The sequence below is a fragment of the Pseudophryne corroboree genome, chromosome 8 (genome assembly GCF_028390025.1).
Source record: "Pseudophryne corroboree isolate aPseCor3 chromosome 8, aPseCor3.hap2, whole genome shotgun sequence".
NCBI lineage: Eukaryota > Metazoa > Chordata > Amphibia > Anura > Myobatrachidae > Pseudophryne > Pseudophryne corroboree.
In genome coordinates, this window is record NC_086451.1 from 52239155 (window position 1) to 52259472 (window position 20318).

Here is a 20318-nt window from a genome sequence, read left to right on the forward strand (position 1 = left end):
ACAAGGCCGCTAACTCAGACACCTGCCTTGCAGATGCCAAGGCCAATAGGATGACCACTTTCCAAGTGAGGAATTTCAACTCCACCTTCCGTAAAGGTTCAAACCAATGTGATTGAAGGAACTGCAACACCACATTAAGATACCATGGTGCCACTGGAGGCACAAATGGAGGTTGGATGTGCAACACGCCTTTCACGAAAGTCTGAACTTCTGGAAGGGAGGCCAATTGTTTCTGAAAGAAAACCGATAAGGCCGAAATCTGTACCTTAATTGAGCCCAATTTACTATTTACAACAACAAAGCTACATCAACATCTTAGAAAACAATCAAATGATCAATGAATCTAGCACCAGAATTTTAGAAAATCAAAATGCTGCAACACGTGAACTCAATGCCACCCTCACTAACCTCAATAAAACACTCAGATCCCAGCACCAACAGCAACCAAGCAGCAGTTCTGGTACGACTCATCCTATTCTATCGCCAGTGTCCTCACCACCAAGGTGCTCCACCAGAGCACGCCAACACGACAGTAGTAAAGGCAAAGGCCAGTCCAAGCAGCCAACCCAAAAAAAATTAAAAATAGAGACACCAATTTCTGTATAGAGAAGAAAATAAACACAGTTAGTAAGTGTAGGATTGTCACAATATATATAACACTTAGCACCTTGTCAATTTGTCCAACATCATTAATTATAATTGTTACAAACAACAACAGGATTTTTTTGCAACACACTTATTCTTTAACATCTTTGTATTTTTTTGGAGGAGGAAAAAGTTATTTGATCTGCACATTAATCTTAGCATGCAGTAACAATACCACTTGATTTTTGTTAATAATTACTCTTTCTTGATTCCAATCATTCTCATATCCTGCAGACAGACTAATTGGCAGCCATGCATAATGTCTTTAGCATGCAGAAACAAGACCACTTGATTTTTTTTATAATAATTACTCTTTCTTGATTCCAATCATTCTCATATCCTGCAGACAGACTAATTGGCAGCCATGCAGAATGTCTTTAGCATGCAAAAACAAGACCACTTGATTTTTTTAATAATAATTACTCTTTCTTGATTCCAATCATTCTCATATCCTGCAGACAGACTAATTGGCAGCCATGCAGATTCATCCATGACCAATACAACTTACAATGTGAATTTTAACTCTTTTACATTTCTTCTCTAGACGACATTACAAGAATAACACAATTGAGTTGGCTAAAAAGGTCCTAATATGTTGGGGAAAAATTTAGATAATTCAGTCCCAAAATGAATTACATTATTGTTGTGCCATGTTTGTGTGTGTTAAAAATTAGTAATTAGATTCTTACACATGATGCAGAAACAAAGAAATTGAAAATATTTGAATGTACAAAAATAATGTGTCTAATAATGGATATATGTTGAAAACTGTGTATTGACTTACAAATCTGCAAGTTTACTCCAGCAAACATAACAAAATAAATTATTTTGGATGATACTAAGTTTGTGTCCCTTAAATACGATGGAGCATCACACATAGGGACACATGTATTCCTCAAGGCTAACATATTATATGTGGAGAAGTGTTACATTAGGACGTTACACACATTCATAAAGTAAAATAATAAAAAAATTACTATGTGGACTATGTGTGTTTTTAAGAAATTATCAGTACAAGTTTATTAACACTTATCCAGACTTCATGCATGTCACTCATAATCTGTTGTTTAGAGATTTTAAATAAACACAATACACATGCTACATTTGTTATGCATAAAGTGAGGGTATGTTTATATGTCTCAAGGAGACAGACACATTCTGAGTAATGGTTTTTAAACAAAAACTGGGGCAACATATATTTAGGCTTACACAACAAATGAAAGAAGCAAACAAAACTTACCTTAAAAATAACTATTTATGAGGTCTTGCCTAACCTGCCTCCCTACATCTGTACTCCAAGTATCACCAGATGTCTCTAATTCCTCTGCCTGCTGGCTGCTTTCTTCATCCTCCTCCTCCTCCTCATCAACATGTGGCAGATCTTGTTGCAAACACATGTTATGAAGAAAGCAGCAGCAGAACACAATTTGAGTCACCTTCAAGGGACGATACAACAAAAGGCCACCAGACTTATCTAGACACTGAAACCTAGATTTCAGCACACCAAAACATCTTTTTATCACATTCCGTGTGGACTTATGTGCATTATTGTAATTGTGTTCAGCAGGAGTATCAGGTCGGGACAATGGAGTTAGAAGCCAAGAGAAACAGCCATATTCTCCATCACCTGAAAGACAGATATAGTAACGTGATTCATGTTAAGATACAGCAACACATAAGTAACACACTGTATTTGGCCAAAGTATACACAGGCCCACACATAGCAAATTACATACCCAGCAGCCATCCATCTGGCATTTGTCCATCCTCAAACTTATCAAAGAGGGATGGCTGACTGAGGATGAAGGAGTCATGGCAGCCCCCAGGGTAACCAGCAACAACACTCATTATTTTGAGTTTTGCATCACAAACCACCTGCACATTTGTGGAGAGGTCTAGATGACGATTAGTATAGATGTGCTGCCTGCCCCTAGGGGGTCTCAGCTGAATGTGTGTGCAATCTATGGCTCCCAGCACATTGGGCATGCCAGCAAGCTCATAGAAATCTACCCTGACGGCATGCCACTGAGACTCCTGGGTAGTGAAGCAAATTGAGGCATCGATGTGGGGCTGCAAAACAGCCAACACCTGTGTGTATATTTGATAGAAAATAAAACATGAGATTTTAGGACAGAACTGGCCACTGAGAGTAATTAAAACCAACCAAAAACAAAGGAGGTAGTTAGATATACATCACCTGTGTTAATATTCTTGAAAATGAGGGCTGTGAGATTCCAATGACATCCCCAGACACAACCTGAAAGCTCCCAGTAGCCATAAAGTGCAACACAGCCAGGAGCTTGTGCAGGTCTGAGACAGGGTGAGAGCGTGCTGTCTCAGGGTCTGGGCCCAGTTTGACAAGGTCATACAGACGGAAAATGTTGTTCCGATTTAGACGGAACATCTGTATGACCCTGTCATCGGACAATGCGTTCAAGTTTAAACGACCCTAAAAAAACAAGGCCTGCGCAGCCTCCGCGGAACCTGTACAACCTGCTGACCATGTTCAGTTTCTTGGCCCTGGTTACTTACAGGCTGATGTCTGAGTCTGAGGAATCCCACAGCACACAAAAGATCACTGGTCCACAGTCCTGCAGCCATTTCTGAGTGTAGGTTGTTTGAAATGGGCCTAAGATCCTTTTATAGGCATCCTAATTCAGGTGTGAATGATTTGTAAGTGGCAACACATGTAAACACGCCTGAAAAAAGCAGGTCTATTTTCTTGCCGCTTTTTTTAACGAATCGCAAAAAAATACGACCGCAATTGAGCACTCAGAGACTAACACCCAAATACGAATGAATAGTGAATACCCGTGTTGTATGAAATAACAGCCGCGTTTGACCGATGGTCTATTCATTCGTATTTCTGGACTTTGCTGTTAAAACCATTACGAATAGCCCAAATACTGCCGAGATTTGTGCTTAGTGAATTCCCATGTTGGGACTTAGAAAAAAAAAACACAAATCGGACAAACTCGGATTATTAGTAAATATAGGCCCAAGAAACATATTTTCTCCAAATACGGTGGTAATGTTTAGACGTTACCCCTTTTCTGGCCTGAATAAGTGTGGGAATGACTTCACTGGGAATACTCTTACGGGCTAGGATTTTTCTCTCAACCGCCATGCCGTCAAACGTAGCCGCGGTAAGTCCTGATACACGCACGGCCCCTGTTGTAACAAGTCCTCGCACAGAGGAAGAGGCCAGGGATCTCCTATGACTAATTCCTGAAGATCTGGATACCAAGCCCTCCTTGGCCAGTTTGGGACAATGAGGATCGCCCGGATCTTTTTTCTTCTTATGATCTTTAGAACCTTTGGAATGAGAGGAAGTGGAGGGAATACATACACCGACTGAAACACCCACGGTGTTACCAGTGCATCCACTGCAATTGCTTGAGGGTCCCTTGACCTGGAACAATATCTCTGAAGCTTCTTGTTGAGACGAGATGCCATCATGTCTACTTGAGGAACTCCCCAACGACTTGTCACCTCTGCGAAGACTTCTTGGTGGAGGCCCCACTCTCCTGAATGGAGATCGTGTCTGCTGAGGAAGTCTGCTTCCCAGTTGTCCACTCCTGGAATGAAGATCGCTGCCATAGAGCTTGTATGCTTTTCCGCCCAGCGGAAAATCCTTGTGGCTTCTGCCATTGCCGCTCTGCTTTTCATTCCGCCCTGACGGTTTATGTACGCTATTGCTGTTACATTGTCCGACTGGATCAGTACAGGCAGATCTCGAAGAAGATGTTCCGCTTGCAGAAGACCGTTGTAAATGGCCCTTAACTCCAGAACATTTATGTGGAGACAAGTTTCCTGACTTAACCATCTTCATTGGAAGTGTTCTACCCTTGTGACTGCCCCCCAGCCTCGGAGGCTTGCATCCGTGGTCACTAGCATCCAGTCCTGTATCCCCAACCTGCGCCCCTCTAGGAGGTGAGAATTGTGCAGCCACCACAGGAGTGATACCCTGGTCTTGGAAGACAGGATTATCCTCCGGTACATGTGTAGGTGGGACCCGGACCACTTGTCTAACAGGTCCCACTGGAACACCCTGGCATGGAACCTGCCAAACTGAATGGCCTCGTAGGCCGCAACCATCTTCCCCAGCAACCGAATGCATTGATGGATGGACACTCTTGCTGGTTTCAGAATTTGTTTGACCAGACTCTGAATTTCCAGAGCCTTTTCCACTGGAAGAAAGACTCTCTGTAGTTCTGTGTCCAATATCATTCCCAAAAACGACAACCGCGTCGTCTGAATCAACTGTAATTTTGGCAAGTTTAGGAGCCAACCATGTTGCTGAAGAACTGTCAGGGAGAGTGCAACTTTTTGCACCAACTGGTCCCTGGATCTCGCCTTTATCAGGAGATCGTCCAAGTATGGGATAATTGTGACTCCTTGCTTGCGAGGAAGAACCATAATTTCCGCCATCACTTTGGTGAAAATCCTCGGAGCCGTGGACAGACCAAACGGCAACGTTTGAAATTGGTAATGACAATCCTGAATTGCAAACCTCAGGTAAGCCTGATGCGGAGGATAAATGTAAGTAGGCATCCTTTATGTCCACCTACACCATATAATCCCCTTCCTCCAGACTGGAGATCACTGCTCGGAGAGACTCCATCTTGAATTTGAATTTCTTTAGGTAGAAATTTAGGGATTTCAGGTTTAAGATTGGTCTGACCGAGCCATCCGGCTTCGGGACCACAAATAGGCTCGAATAAAAGCCTTCTCCCTGTTGTGACTGGGGAACCCTGACGATAACTTAATTTTGACACAACTTTTGTATTGCGTCGCAAACTACCTCCCTGTCCGGAAGAGAAGCTGGTAAGGTCGATTTGAAAAACCGGCGAGGGGGAACGTCTTGAAACTCCAGCTTGTACCCTTGGGATACTATTTGTAAAACCCATGGGTCTAGGTCCGAATGAACCCAAAACTGACTGAAGAGTTTGAGACGCGCCTCCACTGGTGCGGACTCCCGCATAGGAGCCCCAACGTCAATCGGTGGAATTAGCAGAAGCCTGGGAGGACTTCTGCTCCTGGGAGCCTGACAAGGCTGGTGATCGTTTACCTCTTCCCCTTCCTCTAGTAGCAAGGAAGGAAGAGCCTCGGCCCTTTCTGTATTTATTGGGCCAAAGGACTGCATCTGATAGTGATGCGTTTTCTTTTGTTGTGGAGGAACATAAGGCAAAAGGGATGACTTACCCGCGGTAGCTGTAGATACTAAATCATCAAGGCCATCACCAAATAAGGTCTTACCTTTATATGGTAGAGATTCCATACTTTTCTTGGAATCAGCATCAGCATTACATTGGTGAATCCACAACGCTCGTCTAGCTGAGAATGCCATGGCATTGGCCTTTGATCCCAAAAGGCCAATATCTCTCGCAGCTTCCTTAAGGTATACTGCAGCGTCCTTGATATAACCCAGCATCAAGAGGATGCTATCCCTATCTAGGGTATCTATTTCAGAAGACAAGTTGTCTGCCCACTTTTCGATAGCACTACTTACCCATGCAGACGCAATGACAGGTATGAGTAGCGTACCTGTGGCCGTATAAATGGACTTTAACGTAGTTTCTTGTTTACGATCCGCAGGATCCTTAAGGGCCACCGTGTCAGGTGACGGGAGAGCCACCTTTTTAGACAAACGTGACAGGGCCTTGTCCACGGTGGGGGGTGACTCCCACTTTTCCCTATCTGCCAAGGGAAACTGATAAGCTACCGTAATTATTTTGGGAATCTGAAACTTTTTGTCAGGACTTTCCCAGACTTTTTCAAATAGCGTGTTCAGTTCATGAGAGGGAGGAAACGTTATCTCAGGTTTCTTCTCCTTATACATACAGACCCTTTTATCTGGAACGCAGGGTCCTCAGTGATATGCAATACCTCTTTAATAGCCACAATCATGTACTGAATGCTCTTTGCCAATTTTGGATCTAATCTGGAATCACTATAGTCGACACTGGAATCAGTGTCCGTGTCGGTATCGGTGTCAGCCAACTGGGTAAACATACGTTTCTGTGACCCCGAGGGTACCTGAGCTTGTAATAACATATCTTCCACAGATTTCTTCCATACCTGGGTCTGAGACTCATACTTGTCTAATCTCTTACTAATATGAGCTACATTAGCATTCATAGCATTCAACACATTTACCCAATCAGGAGTCGGCGATGCCGACATGGTCACCCCCACCGTCTTTTGTGTCTCTAATACAGCCTCCTCCTGTGAAGAGCACTCAGCCTCACACATGCCGACACTGGGCTTATAGGGGACAGACCCACAGAAAAGGCTGTCAGAGAGACACAGAGCAAATTTGCCAGCTCACAACCCAGCGCCAAATCAATGGGTCTGAAGCGATTACCAAAATGCCCCAGACCTGTAGCGCTTTTATATTAAATTATTGCACCAAATAACCTGCCCCCCCCCCCCCTCCCCCGTTTTGCACCCTGATACTTGTTCAGAATCCTCTAGGACCAGCGTCTATGCAGCCAGCGGAGATGAAATGGCGCCGAGTGAGCTGTGGGGATGAAGCTCCGCCCCCTTAATGGTGTGCTTCCGTCCCGCTCTTTGTAATACTGATTATACTGGCGGGGGTTAGGACAGTGCCTTTGCACTAATGTCCTTTCTTGCCAGTTCATGCTGAGGATTTTTAGCTGCCCAGGGCGCCCCACCCCCTTCCCCGCAACTTGCACCCAGTAGTGCTGTGTGTGTGTGCGGGAGCTTGGCGCGCAGTGTCCGCTCGCTATGCGGTACCTCAGGGAAATGCCGTCACTGAAGTCTTCTTTTCTTCTTCTACTCACCTGTCTGCTGACTTCTGGCTCTGTAAGGGGGTGACGGCAGGCTGTGGGAGCGAGCATCTGAGCGTACCCAGCGATCAAACCCTCAGGAGCTAATGGTGTCCTGTAGCCAAAGAAGCAGAGCCTTTAAACTCATAGAAGTAGGTCTGACTTCTTTCCCCTAAGTCCCACAAAGCAGGGAGACTGTTGCCAGCAGCCTCCCTGAACATAAAAAACTTAACAAAAAGTATTTTCAGAGAAATTCAGTAGAGCTCCCTGTAGTGCGTCCAGTCTCACTAGGCACAATTCTAAAACTGGAGTCTGGAGGAGGGGCATAGAGGGAGGAGCCAGTTCACACCCTTTCAAAGTCTTAAAGTGCCCATGTCTCCTGCGGATCCCGTCTATACCCCATGGTTCTAATGGTGACCCCAGCATCCTCTAGGACGTATGAGAAAATAGGATTTTGGTACTTACCGGTAAATCCTTTTCTCTTAGTCCGTAGAGGATGCTGGGGACTCCAAAAGGACCATGGGGTATAGACAGATCCGCAGGAGCTTGGGCACACTATAAAGACTTAAACTGGGTGTGACCTGGCTCCTCCCTCTATGCCCCTCCTCCAGACCTCAGTTAGAACAGTTAGAAACTGTGCCCAGGAGAGATGGACATTTCGAGGAAAGAATTTATAAACACGGTGAGTGTCATACCAGGTCACACCACGAACATACCGCAGAGCGTGGCATTCAAGAGAAAACCAGCCTACGGCAGGAAAAAGACACAGCCACCTGCTGAAAGAATATGTAACACAACCTGTGTGCCAACACAACCAATAATAAGACACCGCATGCCATTGCCTGAACATCGTCAGCAACAGCCTGACATAGAAGAAAATAAGATTTTAGTTACCGGTAAATCTATTTCTCGTAGTCCGTAGAGGATGCTGGGGACTCTGTAAGGACCATGGGGAATAGACGGGCTCCGCAGGAGATAGGGCACTTTAAGAAAGACTTTAGGATTCTGGGTGTGCACTGGCTCCTCCCTCTATGCCCCTCCTCCAGACCTCAGTTAGGGAAACTGTGCCCAGAGGAGACGGACAGTACGAGGAAAGGATTTTAGTTAACCTAAGGGCAAGATTCATACCAGCCACACCAATCACACCGCATAACCTGTGATAAACTATCCAGTTAACAGCATGAACAACAACATAGACTCTGTTCGAACCGATGAAACTATAACATAACCTTTATGTAAGCAATAACTATATACAAGTCTTGCAGAAGAAGTCCGCACTTGGGACGGGCGCCCAGCATCCTCTACGGACTACGAGAAATAGATTTACCGGTAAGTAAAATCTTATTTTCTCTAACGTCCTAGAGGATGCTGGGGACTCCGTAAGGACCATGGGGATTATACCAAAGCTCCCAAACGGGCGGGAGAGTGCGGATGACTCTGCAGCACCGATTGAGCAAACAGGAGGTCCTCCTCAGCCAGGGTATCAAACTTATAGAACTTTGCAAAGGTGTTTGACCCCGACCAAGTAGCAGCTCGGCACAACTGTAATGCCGAGACCCCTCGGGCAGCCGCACAAGAAGAGCCCACCTTCCTAGTGGAATGGGCCTTAACCGATTTAGGCAATGGTAATCCTGCCATAGAATGCGCCTGCTGAATCGTGTTACAGATCCAGCGAGCAATAGTCTGCTTTGAAGCAGGTGCGCCAACCTTGTTGGCCGCATACAGAACAAACAGAGCTTCAGTCTTCCTGATCCTAGCTGTTCGGGACACATAAATCTTCAAAGCTCTGACCACATCCAGGGACTCGGAATCCCCCAAGTCCCGCGTAGCCACAGGCACGACAATAGGTTGGTTCATATGAAAAGATGAGACCACCTTTGGCAGAAAGTGAGGACGAGACCTCAATTCTGCCCTATCCACATGAAAAACCAGGTAGGGGCTTTTATACGACAAAGCCGCCAATTCCGAAACACGCCTTGCAGAAGCCAAGGCCAATAACATAACCACTTTCCAAGTGAGATATTTCAATTCCACCGTCTTGAGTGGTTCAAACCAAGGTGACTTGAGGAAACTTAATATCACGTTAAGATCCCAAGGTGCCACCGGAAGTACAAAGGGAGGCTGAATATGCAGTACCCCCTTCAGAAATGTCTGTACTTCAGGAAGAGAAGCCAATTCTTTTTGGAAGAAAATGGATAAGGCTGAAATTTGGACCTTTATGGACCCTAATTTTAGGCCCAAAATCACTCCCGTTTGCAGGAAGTGAAGCAGACGGCCCAAATGGAACTCCTCCGTAGGAGCAGTTATGGCCACACACCAAGACACATATTTTCGCCATACGGTGATAATGTTTTGATGTCACGTCCTTCCTAGCCGTGATCAGGGTAGGAATGACCTCCTCCGGAATACCTTTTTCTGCTAGGATCCGGCGTTCAACCGCCAAGCCGTCCTCTTGCAGATCCGGATACCAAGTCCTTCGTGGCCGATACGGAACAATGAGGATCGTTCTGACTCCTCTTAGCCTTATTATTCTCAACACCTTGGGTATGAGAGGTAGAGGAGGGAACACATAGACCGATCTGAACACCCAAGGTGTCACTAGAGCGTCTACCGCTACCGCCTGTGGGTCCCTGGACCTGGCGCAATACCGCTTTAGCTTTTTGTTGAGACGGGACGCCATCATGTCTATCTGAGGCAGTCCCCACCGACCCACGATCTGTGCGAAGACTTCTGGATGAAGTCCCCACTCTCCCGGATGCAGGTTGTGTCTGCTGAGGAAGTCCGCTTCCCAGTTGTCCACCCCCGGAATGAATACTGCTGATAGGGCGCTTACATGGCCTTCCGCCCAGTGAAGAATCCTGGTCGCTTCTGCCATGGCCACTCTGCTCCTTGTGCCGCCTTGGCGGTTTACATGAGCCACTGCCGTGACATTGTCTGACTGAATCAGAACCGATTTGTCCCGAAGCAAATGTCTCCGCTTGGCGTAGGGCGTTGTATATGGCCCTCAACTCCAGGACGTTGATGTGGAGACCAGTCTCTAGATTTGACCAGAGACCTTGGAAATTTCTTCCCAGTGTGACCGCTCCCCCACCTCGGAGGCTTGCGTCCGTGGTCACCAGGATCCAGTCCTGAATTCCGAACCTGTGGCCTTCTAGGAGGTGAGCACTGTGCAGCCACCACAGGAGAGATAACAAAGAAGGATAGATTTGGTGCTTCAAAAACGGAGAGCAGCAAAAACCTCTATGCCCACCTGTAGGGCAAAACAATAGTTCTAGAGAGTACGGAGGTGTGGTTTTTGCGCAATCTCCTATTGGGATGGAATACAGTCACAGTTCTATGTAATTGTTCCCCCTTATCAGGGTAGGATGAATTATAATCAATTCACAGTATGTAATTCCAATAACGATGCCCAAAATAACGTGATTCCCTTATTCTCTCAGGTCCATTTGAGTTCTAGGTTCTCCAAATTCTCCTTTCACTTTTGGTTTGGAAAATTGGTAATTCTTCCTCTCCAGTATATGTAAAGAAGAAACAGGAGAAAACTGCAATAGTGTAACTCAATTTTAATAAGAACAAAGGGTAATAAAACATATGGCTGGCAGCGTACCTCAGTTTGCGGTGTATAATACACACCAATTCTCGTTTGTTATATGTTTGTGGTACCTCCCTGGAATCGGGATCCGTCGTTAGAGTCCAAAAAACTGGGTAGCCGTCCAGGCGGATGCTGTTCACCAACGCGTTTCGGCTCTCCAGAGCCTTTATCAAGGTGTTTTGGGCTGAAGCAGATATGGGTGTATATAAACCCCTTCCTGAAATTTCATTGGTGGATCCGTTTCAGGAAGTAGAATTCCTTAATACTTCCATTTGTGACATAATACATTAATATACACATCGGAAAAATCTCTATTTTACATACATTTCATTCTCATAAACATTGGTTAAAATTGATTAATCTTACTCTCTAAAATCAATTATGTAAAATTTGTTAAGAAACTACTTCCGGTATGATTCCGGATGTGGCTAGTGTCCCCATATGTTCATTTAATTCACTCCCCCCGCCTTGGGGCTGATTCTCCGTGTTAACGGAGCTCCGTGTATTACCCCGCTCTGGCTTCCGGCGGATGTGTCTCTCTCCGGCTTCCGCTTTGCGTTCCACCTCGACGCTTGCGTTCCACCTGCGGTTGGCACTTCCTGTTTTGCGTTCCATTCACTATGGAATTCAAAAACCGGGTGAATAATCCGTAGCTAGTATCCTTATTTGGCTGGGGGGATGTGTATGGGGTTCCATTATCTATATTCTAATCAAGGACCTGGATTAAAAATCTAAAAAGATAATAAAATATTCTTAATTATATAAACCGTTCTGTCACTTATTTCTTCCCATTAGAACATATGGTCCACTTAAAATTATTATTTTGGATAAGAATTAAGTGTAATTAGATGAGAATATAGGTGGTCTGATATCAGATATCCTGGGATATTATAGAAAAGATTATTAATGTTGTCCTGCTCGAAATAATGGTTTCATGAAAGACATATATATTATAGGAACCATTTTATTTCAAAGACAGTATTTATTCCTTTTGGATGGAGGGTTTTCATCTCGTAGATGGTTCTCATCTCAGTGGTGGCCAGATTATTTTCTATTGATTTTTTTCTCCATTGTTTCTCCACTATTTTGATACCTATAACATTTTTTATTCCTGATACTGAACTTGAATGTTTTTCCTTAAAATGTAGGGATAAGGAGTGTTTTTCATAGCCTTTCCTGATGTTTCGGAGATGTTCTGACCACCTCTCTTTTAAAGGTCTTGTGGTCCGTCCTATATATTGTAAATTACATTTGCATTCTATGATGTAAATGCAATTGCTGCTATTACACGTAATGAAGTTGGATATTTCGAAATCTTGTTTCGTGGATGTCGACTCATAATGGGTGGTCTTGCTCTGTTGTCCCTGATGGTTTCTGCACATTAAACAGAGTCCGCACCTGTGGAATCCTTTTGTTTTGATTCTACCTTCTCTTTTCGGTGGTATGGAAGACTTTACCAGTTTGTTTTTTACATTATTGGCTTTTTTGTAGATAAATTTCGGTTTCTTCGGAATGATGGTGCCTATTATGGGATCTTTTATTAAGAGATGCCAGTGTCTGGAAATGATTTTTTCTACTTGTTTATATTGCCCATTGTATGTGGTAATAAATGGAAGTAGGAATTCTTCCTTGTTAGGACTCGTCTTCTCTTTACTTTCCAGCAGTTCTTCTCTATTCATACTTGTAATCTCTTTCAATGGTTTGAGTAATTCTTCTTCCGTATAGCCTCTGGTCAAGAATTTTTCTTTGAGGTCCGTTGCTTGATCTTCAAATATTGATGTTTCTGTGCAGTTTCTTCGTAGTCTCTTCATTTGTCCCTTCGGGATGTTCTTTAACCAAGTTGGATGATGATTGCTATTTTTTGGGATGTATGAATTGCTATCTGTCGGTTTATTAAAGTTTTTCGTTTGTATGCAGTTGTTTTTAATGTAAATAGTCAAATCTAGGAAGGTAACTTCTTCTTTACTGATGTTATACGTCAAATTAATATTGACTTCATTCTCGTTTAATTCCTGGCAGAAAATATTAAGAGCTTCCAGTTCCCCTTCCCATATGAATATTATGTCGTCAATAAATCGATACCACAATACGATGTTATTAGCAAACTTATTGTTATTCCAAATACATAATTCCTCCCAATATCCCATAAACAGGTTTGCATATGCCGGTGCGAAACGAGTTCCCATCGCTGTTCCTCTTTTTTGTTCGTAGAACGCCCCATTATGCCAGAAAAAGTTATTATTTAGAATGAACTCAATGCTTCTAAGGGTCAGTTCCAGTCTTGATGAATCCATATCAGATTTTTCTAAGAAAAACTTTGTGGCCTCTATTCCTTTTTGGTGTTCTATTATTGTATATAAGGTGCTCACGTCTGCTGTAATTAGAGTGTAATTCTCCTTCCATTCTATGGTCTTTAGTTTTCTAAGAATATCTGTAGTGTCTTTAATATATGATCTTAGTTTCAGGACTTCTGGTTGTAGATGATAGTCAATGAAGTGAGACAGGTTGGAAGTTATAGATTCTGTTCCTGCTACTATGGGTCGTCCCGGTGGATTTATTTGGTCTTTGTGAATTTTTGGTAGTGTATAAAACACCGGTAATGTCGGATTATTATGAACAATGTATTTGAATTCGTTCTCAGATATAGTCCCTTTTTCCTTATATTCACCTAATAGGTTTTTTTAGCGATTTTTCTATCCGTTCACTGGGGTTAGTTTTCAGGATTTTATATGTTTCCTTATCACTAAGTTGTTTTTTTAACTTGGTTAAAGAACATCCCGAAGGGACAAATGAAGAGACTACGAAGAAACTGCACAGAAACATCAATATTTGAAGATCAAGCAACGGACCTCAAAGAAAAATTCTTGACCAGAGGCTATACGGAAGAAGAATTACTCAAACCATTGAAAGAGATTACAAGTATGAATAGAGAAGAACTGCTGGAAAGTAAAGAGAAGACGAGTCCTAACAAGGAAGAATTCCTACTTCCATTTATTACCACATACAATGAGCAATATAAACAAGTAGAAAAAATCATTTCCAGACACTGGCATCTCTTAATAAAAGATCCCATAATAGGCACCATCATTCCGAAGAAACCGAAATTTATCTACAAAAAAGCCAATAATGTAAAAAACAAACTGGTAAAGTCTTCCATACCACCGAAAAGAGAAGGTAGAATCAAAACAAAAGGATTCCACAGGTGCGGACTCTGTTTAATGTGCAGAAACCATCAGGGACAACAGAGCAAGACCACCCATTATGAGTCGACATCCACGAAACAAGATTTCGAAATATCCAACTTCATTACGTGTAATAGCAGCAATTGCATTTACATCATAGAATGCAAATGTAATTTACAATATATAGGACGGACCACAAGACCTTTAAAAGAGAGGTGGTCAGAACATCTCCGAAACATCAGGAAAGGCTATGAAAAACACTCCTTATCCCTACATTTTAAGGAAAAACATTCAAGTTCAGTATCAGGAATAAAAAATGTTATAGGTATCAAAATAGTGGAGAAACAATGGAGAAAAAAATCAATAGAAAATAATCTGGCCACCACTGAGATGAGAACCATCTACGAGATGAAAACCCTCCATCCAAAAGGAATAAATACTGTCTTTGAAATAAAATGGTTCCTATAATATATATGTCTTTCATGAAACCATTATTTCGAGCAGGACAACATTAATAATCTTTTCTATAATATCCCAGGATATCTGATATCAGACCACCTATATTCTCATCTAATTACACTTAATTCTTATCCAAAATAATAATTTTAAGTGGACCATATGTTCTAATGGGAAGAAATAAGTGACAGAACGGTTTATATAATTAAGAATATTTTATTATCTTTTTAGATTTTTAATCCAGGTCCTTGATTAGAATATAGATAATGGAACCCCATACACATCCCCCCAGCCAAATAAGGATACTAGCTACGGATTATTCACCCGGTTTTTGAATTCCATAGTGAATGGAACGCAAAACAGGAAGTGCCAACCGCAGGTGGAACGCAAGCGTCGAGGTGGAACGCAAAGCGGAAGCCGGAGAGAGACACATCCGCCGGAAGCCAGAGCGGGGTAATACACGGAGCTCCGTTAACACGGAGAATCAGCCCCAAGGCGGGGGGAGTGAATTAAATGAACATATGGGGACACTAGCCACATCCGGAATCATACCGGAAGTAGTTTCTTAACAAATTTTACATAATTGATTTTAGAGAGTAAGATTAATCAATTTTAACCAATGTTTATGAGAATGAAATGTATGTAAAATAGAGATTTTTCCGATGTGTATATTAATGTATTATGTCACAAATGGAAGTATTAAGGAATTCTACTTCCTGAAACGGATCCACCAATGAAATTTCAGGAAGGGGTTTATATACACCCATATCTGCTTCAGCCCAAAACACCTTGATAAAGGCTCTGGAGAGCCGAAACGCGTTGGTGAACAGCATCCGCCTGGACGGCTACCCAGTTTTTTGGACTCTAACGACGGATCCCGATTCCAGGGAGGTACCACAAACATATAACAAACGAGAATTGGTGTGTATTATACACCGCAAACTGAGGTACGCTGCCAGCCATATGTTTTATTACCCTTTGTTCTTATTAAAATTGAGTTACACTATTGCAGTTTTCTCCTGTTTCTTCTTTACATATACTGGAGAGGAAGAATTACCAATTTTCCAAACCAAAAGTGAAAGGAGAATTTGGAGAACCTAGAACTCAAATGGACCTGAGAGAATAAGGGAATCACGTTATTTTGGGCATCGTTATTGGAATTACATACTGTGAATTGATTATAATTCATCCTACCCTGATAAGGGGGAACAATTACATAGAACTGTGACTGTATTCCATCCCAATAGGAGATTGCGCAAAAACCACACCTCCGTACTCTCTAGAACCACAGGAGAGATACCCTGGCTCTGGGAGACAGGGTGATCCTCTGATGCATTTGTAAATGGGACCCGGACCCTTTGTCCAGTAGATCCCATTGAAAGGTCCTCGCATGGAACCTGCCGAAGGGGATGGCCTCGTACGATGCCACCATCTTCCCCAGGATACGTGTGCAATGATGCACTGAAACCGTTTTTAGCTTTAATAGGTTCCTGACGAGGGCCATGAGCTCCTGAGCCTTTTCCATCGGAAGAAAAACCTTTTTCTGGTCTGTGTCTAGAATCAGACCTAGAAAGGTAGGGACTAGCTGGGACTTCGGTAAATTGAGAATCCAGCCGTGTCCCTGCAACATCCTCACCGACAGCGACACGCTGTCCAGAAACTTCTCCCGAGATCTTGCTTTTATGAGGAGATCGTCCAAGTATGGGATAATTGTGACCCCCTGCTTGCGCAGGAGCACCATCATTTCCGCCATTACCTTGGAGAAAATTCTTGGGGCTGTGGAAAGCCCAAACGGCAATGTCTGAAATTGGTAATGACAGTCCTGTACTGCAAATCTCAGGAACGCCTGATGAGGAGGGAAAATCGGAACATGAAGGTATGCATCCTTTATGTCCAGGGACACCATCCAATCCCCCCCCCTCCAGGCTGGCGATGACCACTCTGAGCGATTCCATCTTGAACTTGAACTTTTTCAAGTACAAGTTCAGGGATTTTAGATTCAAAATGGGCCTGACCGAACCGTCCGGTTTCGGGACCACAAACAGGGTTGAGTAATACCCCTTTCCTTGCTGGAGAAGAGGAACTTTGACTATCACCTATTGAAGATACAATTTTTGAATTGCAGTCAACACTAACTCCCTCTCTGACGGGGAAGCTGGCAGAGCCGATTTGAAAAACCGGCGAGGAGGCATGTCTTCGAATTCCAGCCTGTATCCCTGAGAAACCATCTCTATAGCCCAGGGAACCACCTGTGAGTGAACCCAGACCTGGCTGAAAAATCGAAGACGCGCCTCCACTTGAGCTGACTCCCCCCGGGAAGCCCCAGCGTCATGCGGTGGACTTTGCAGATGTAGGGGAGGACTTCTGCTCCTGGGAACTAGCTGCATGCAACTTTTTCCTTGCCTTTTCCTCTGGCAAGGAAGGACGATCCCCGTACCTTCTTGCTTTTATTGGAACGAAAGGACTGCATTTGATAATGAGGTGCCTTTTTAGTATGCTGCGGGGGGACATAAGGTAAGAAATTCGATTTACCGGCCGTAGTAGTAGAGACAAGGTCCGAGAGGCCTTCTCCAAACAACTCCTCCCCCTTGTAAGGCAACGACTCCATATGCCGCTTTGAGACGGCATCCCCCGTCCACTGTCGGGTCCACAGGAGTCGCCTAGCAGAAATAGACATAGCATTTATTCTGGAGCTTAGTAAACAAATGTCTCTTTGAGCATCCCTCATATATAAAGCAGCATCTTTGATATACTCTAGGGTCATTAGAATGGAATCCCTATCTAGGGTTTCAAGTTCCGTAGATAAGGAATCTGTCCATGCTGCGATAGCCCTACACACCAAGGCCGATGCAATAGCCGGTCTAACGATAGTACCGGAATGTGTGTAAATGTGCTTCATGGTAACCTCCTGCTTACGATCAGCAGGATCCTTGAGGGAAGCTGTATCCTGAGAAGGCAGTGCCACCTTCTTGGATAAGCGTGTCAGCGCCTTGTCTACCTTCGGCGAAGATTCCCATCGTATCCCGTCCTTTTGTGGAAAAGGATACGCCATAAGAATCCTTTTGGGAACCTGTAGTCTCCTATCTGGAGATTCCCAAGCCTTTTCACACAAGTCGCTTAGTTCTTTCTTAGACAGAAAAGTGACCTCAGACTTTTTCCCTTTATACACGCGTGTCAGGGACAGGGGGTTCCTCAGTGATATGCAAAGCCTCTTTAATGGCCATAATCATGTAACGAATACCTTTCGCCACCTTTGGCTGTAATTTTGCATCCTCGTAGTCGACACTAGAGTCAGTCTCTGTGTCGGTATCTGTGTCAGTGACCTGGGATATGGTGCGTTTTTGAGACCCCAAAGGTCCTGGTGCCACAGGGTCAGGCATGGTCTGACTACCTGACTGATCCCTAGCTTCAGCCTTGTCTAATCGTTTATGCAGTAAATTTACATTTGCATTCAAGATATTCCACATATCCACCCAGTCCGGTGTCGGTGTTGCCGACGGCGACCTGACCATCATGCACTCCCCCTCCTCCATAGGTGAGCCTTCCTCGTCAAACATGTCAACACACACAGGGAATCTCTTTTCTGAAGACAGGTTCCCCCTGAGGCCCTTTGGAGAGACAGAGAGAGAGAGAGTATGCCAGCACACACCCCAGCGCTATATGTCCCTGGAGAAAAACACAGAATGTTTACCCAGTAGCGCTGCTGTAGTGTATAAACACCAATAATGTGCCCCCCTCTACTTTAAAACCCCCTTTCACCGTGTGTCAAGCAGGGGAGAGTCCGGGGAGCTTCCTCTCAGCGGTGCTGTGTAGAGAAAATGGCGCTGGTGAGTGCTGAGGGTGAAGCCCCGCCCCCTCGGCGGCGGGCTTCTATCCCGCTCAAACTTATTAAAAAATGGTGGGGGCTCTTTTATATACATGTACAGTGCCCACCTGTACATGTATATACACTTTTGCCATAGGAGAGGTGTTTTATTGCTGCCCAGGGCGCCCCCCCTGCGCCCTGCACCCTTACAGTGACCGGAGTGTGTGAGGTGTAGCGGAGCAATGACGCACAGCTGCAGTGCTGTGCGTTACCTCTGTGAAGCACCGAAGGCTTCTGCCGCCTGAAACGTCTTCTGTCTTCGTTTCTTGTGGCTCTGTGAGGAGAACGGTGGAGCGGCTCTGGGGTGAACGCCCAGGACGAACCTGTGTTCATTCCCTCTGGAGCTAATGGTGTCCAGTAGCCGAGGAAGCAGAGCCTAACATTTAAGTAGGTCTGCTCCTCTCTCCTCAGTCCCTCGATGAAGGGAGCCTGTTGCCAGCAGTGCTCCCTGAAAAAGAGAAAAAATCCTAACAAAAATGCTTTCTAAGCAGGAAACTCAGGAGAGCTCCCTGCAGTGCACCCATTCTCCTCTGGGCACAGTCTAAAACTGAGGTCTGGAGGAGGGGCATAGAGGGAGGAGCCAGTGCACACCCAGAATCCTAAAGTCTTTCTTAAAGTGCCCTATCTCCTGCGGAGCCCGTCTATTCCCCATGGTCCTTACGGAGTCCCCAGCATCCTCTAGGACGTTAGAGAAAACACCACCAAAGGGTAACCAAAAACAATAACTGCAGACACAGTACGCACTGGGATAAGTGCCCAGCATCCTCTACGGACTAAGAGAAAATAAGAATTTACTTACCGATAATTCTATTTCTCGTAGTCCGTAGTGGATGCTGGGAACTCCGTAAGGACCATGGGGAATAGCGGCTCCGCAGGAGACTGGGCACAAAAGTAAAAGCTTTAGGACTACCTGGTGTGCACTGGCTCCTCCCCCTATGACCCTCCTCCAAGCCTCAGTTAGGATACTGTGCCCGGACGAGCGTACACAATAAGGAAGGATATTGAATCCCGGGTAAGACTCATACCAGCCACACCAATCACACCGTACAACCTGTGATCTGAACCCAGTTAACAGCATGATAACAGAGGAGCCTCTGAAAAGATGGCTCACAACAATAATAACCCGATTTTTGTAACAATAACTATGTACAAGTATTGCAGACAATCCGCACTTGGGATGGGCGCCCAGCATCCACTACGGACTACGAGAAATAGAATTATCGGTAAGTAAATTCTTATTTTCTCTGACGTCCTAGTGGATGCTGGGAACTCCGTAAGGACCATGGGGATTATACCAAAGCTCCCAAACGGGCGGGAGAGTGCGGATGACTCTGCAGCACCGAATGAGAGAACTCCAGGTCCTCCTCAGCCAGGGTATCAAATTTGTAGAATTTAGCAAACGTGTTTGCCCCTGACCAAGTAGCTGCTCGGCAAAGTTGTAAAGCCGAGACCCCTCGGGCAGCCGCCCAAGATGAGCCCACTTTCCTTGTGGAATGGGCTTTTACAGATTTTGGCTGTGGCAGGCCTGCCACAGAATGTGCAAGCTGAATTGTACTACAAATCCAACGAGCAATAGTCTGCTTAGAAGCAGGAGCACCCAGCTTGTTGGGTGCATACAGGATAAACAGCGAGTCAGATTTTCTGACTCCAGCCGTCCTGGAAACATATATTTTCAGGGCCCTGACTACGTCCAGCAACTTGGAGTCCTCCAAGTCCCTAGTAGCCGCAGGCACCACAATAGGCTGGTTCAAGTGAAATGCTGAAACCACCTTAGGGAGAAATTGAGG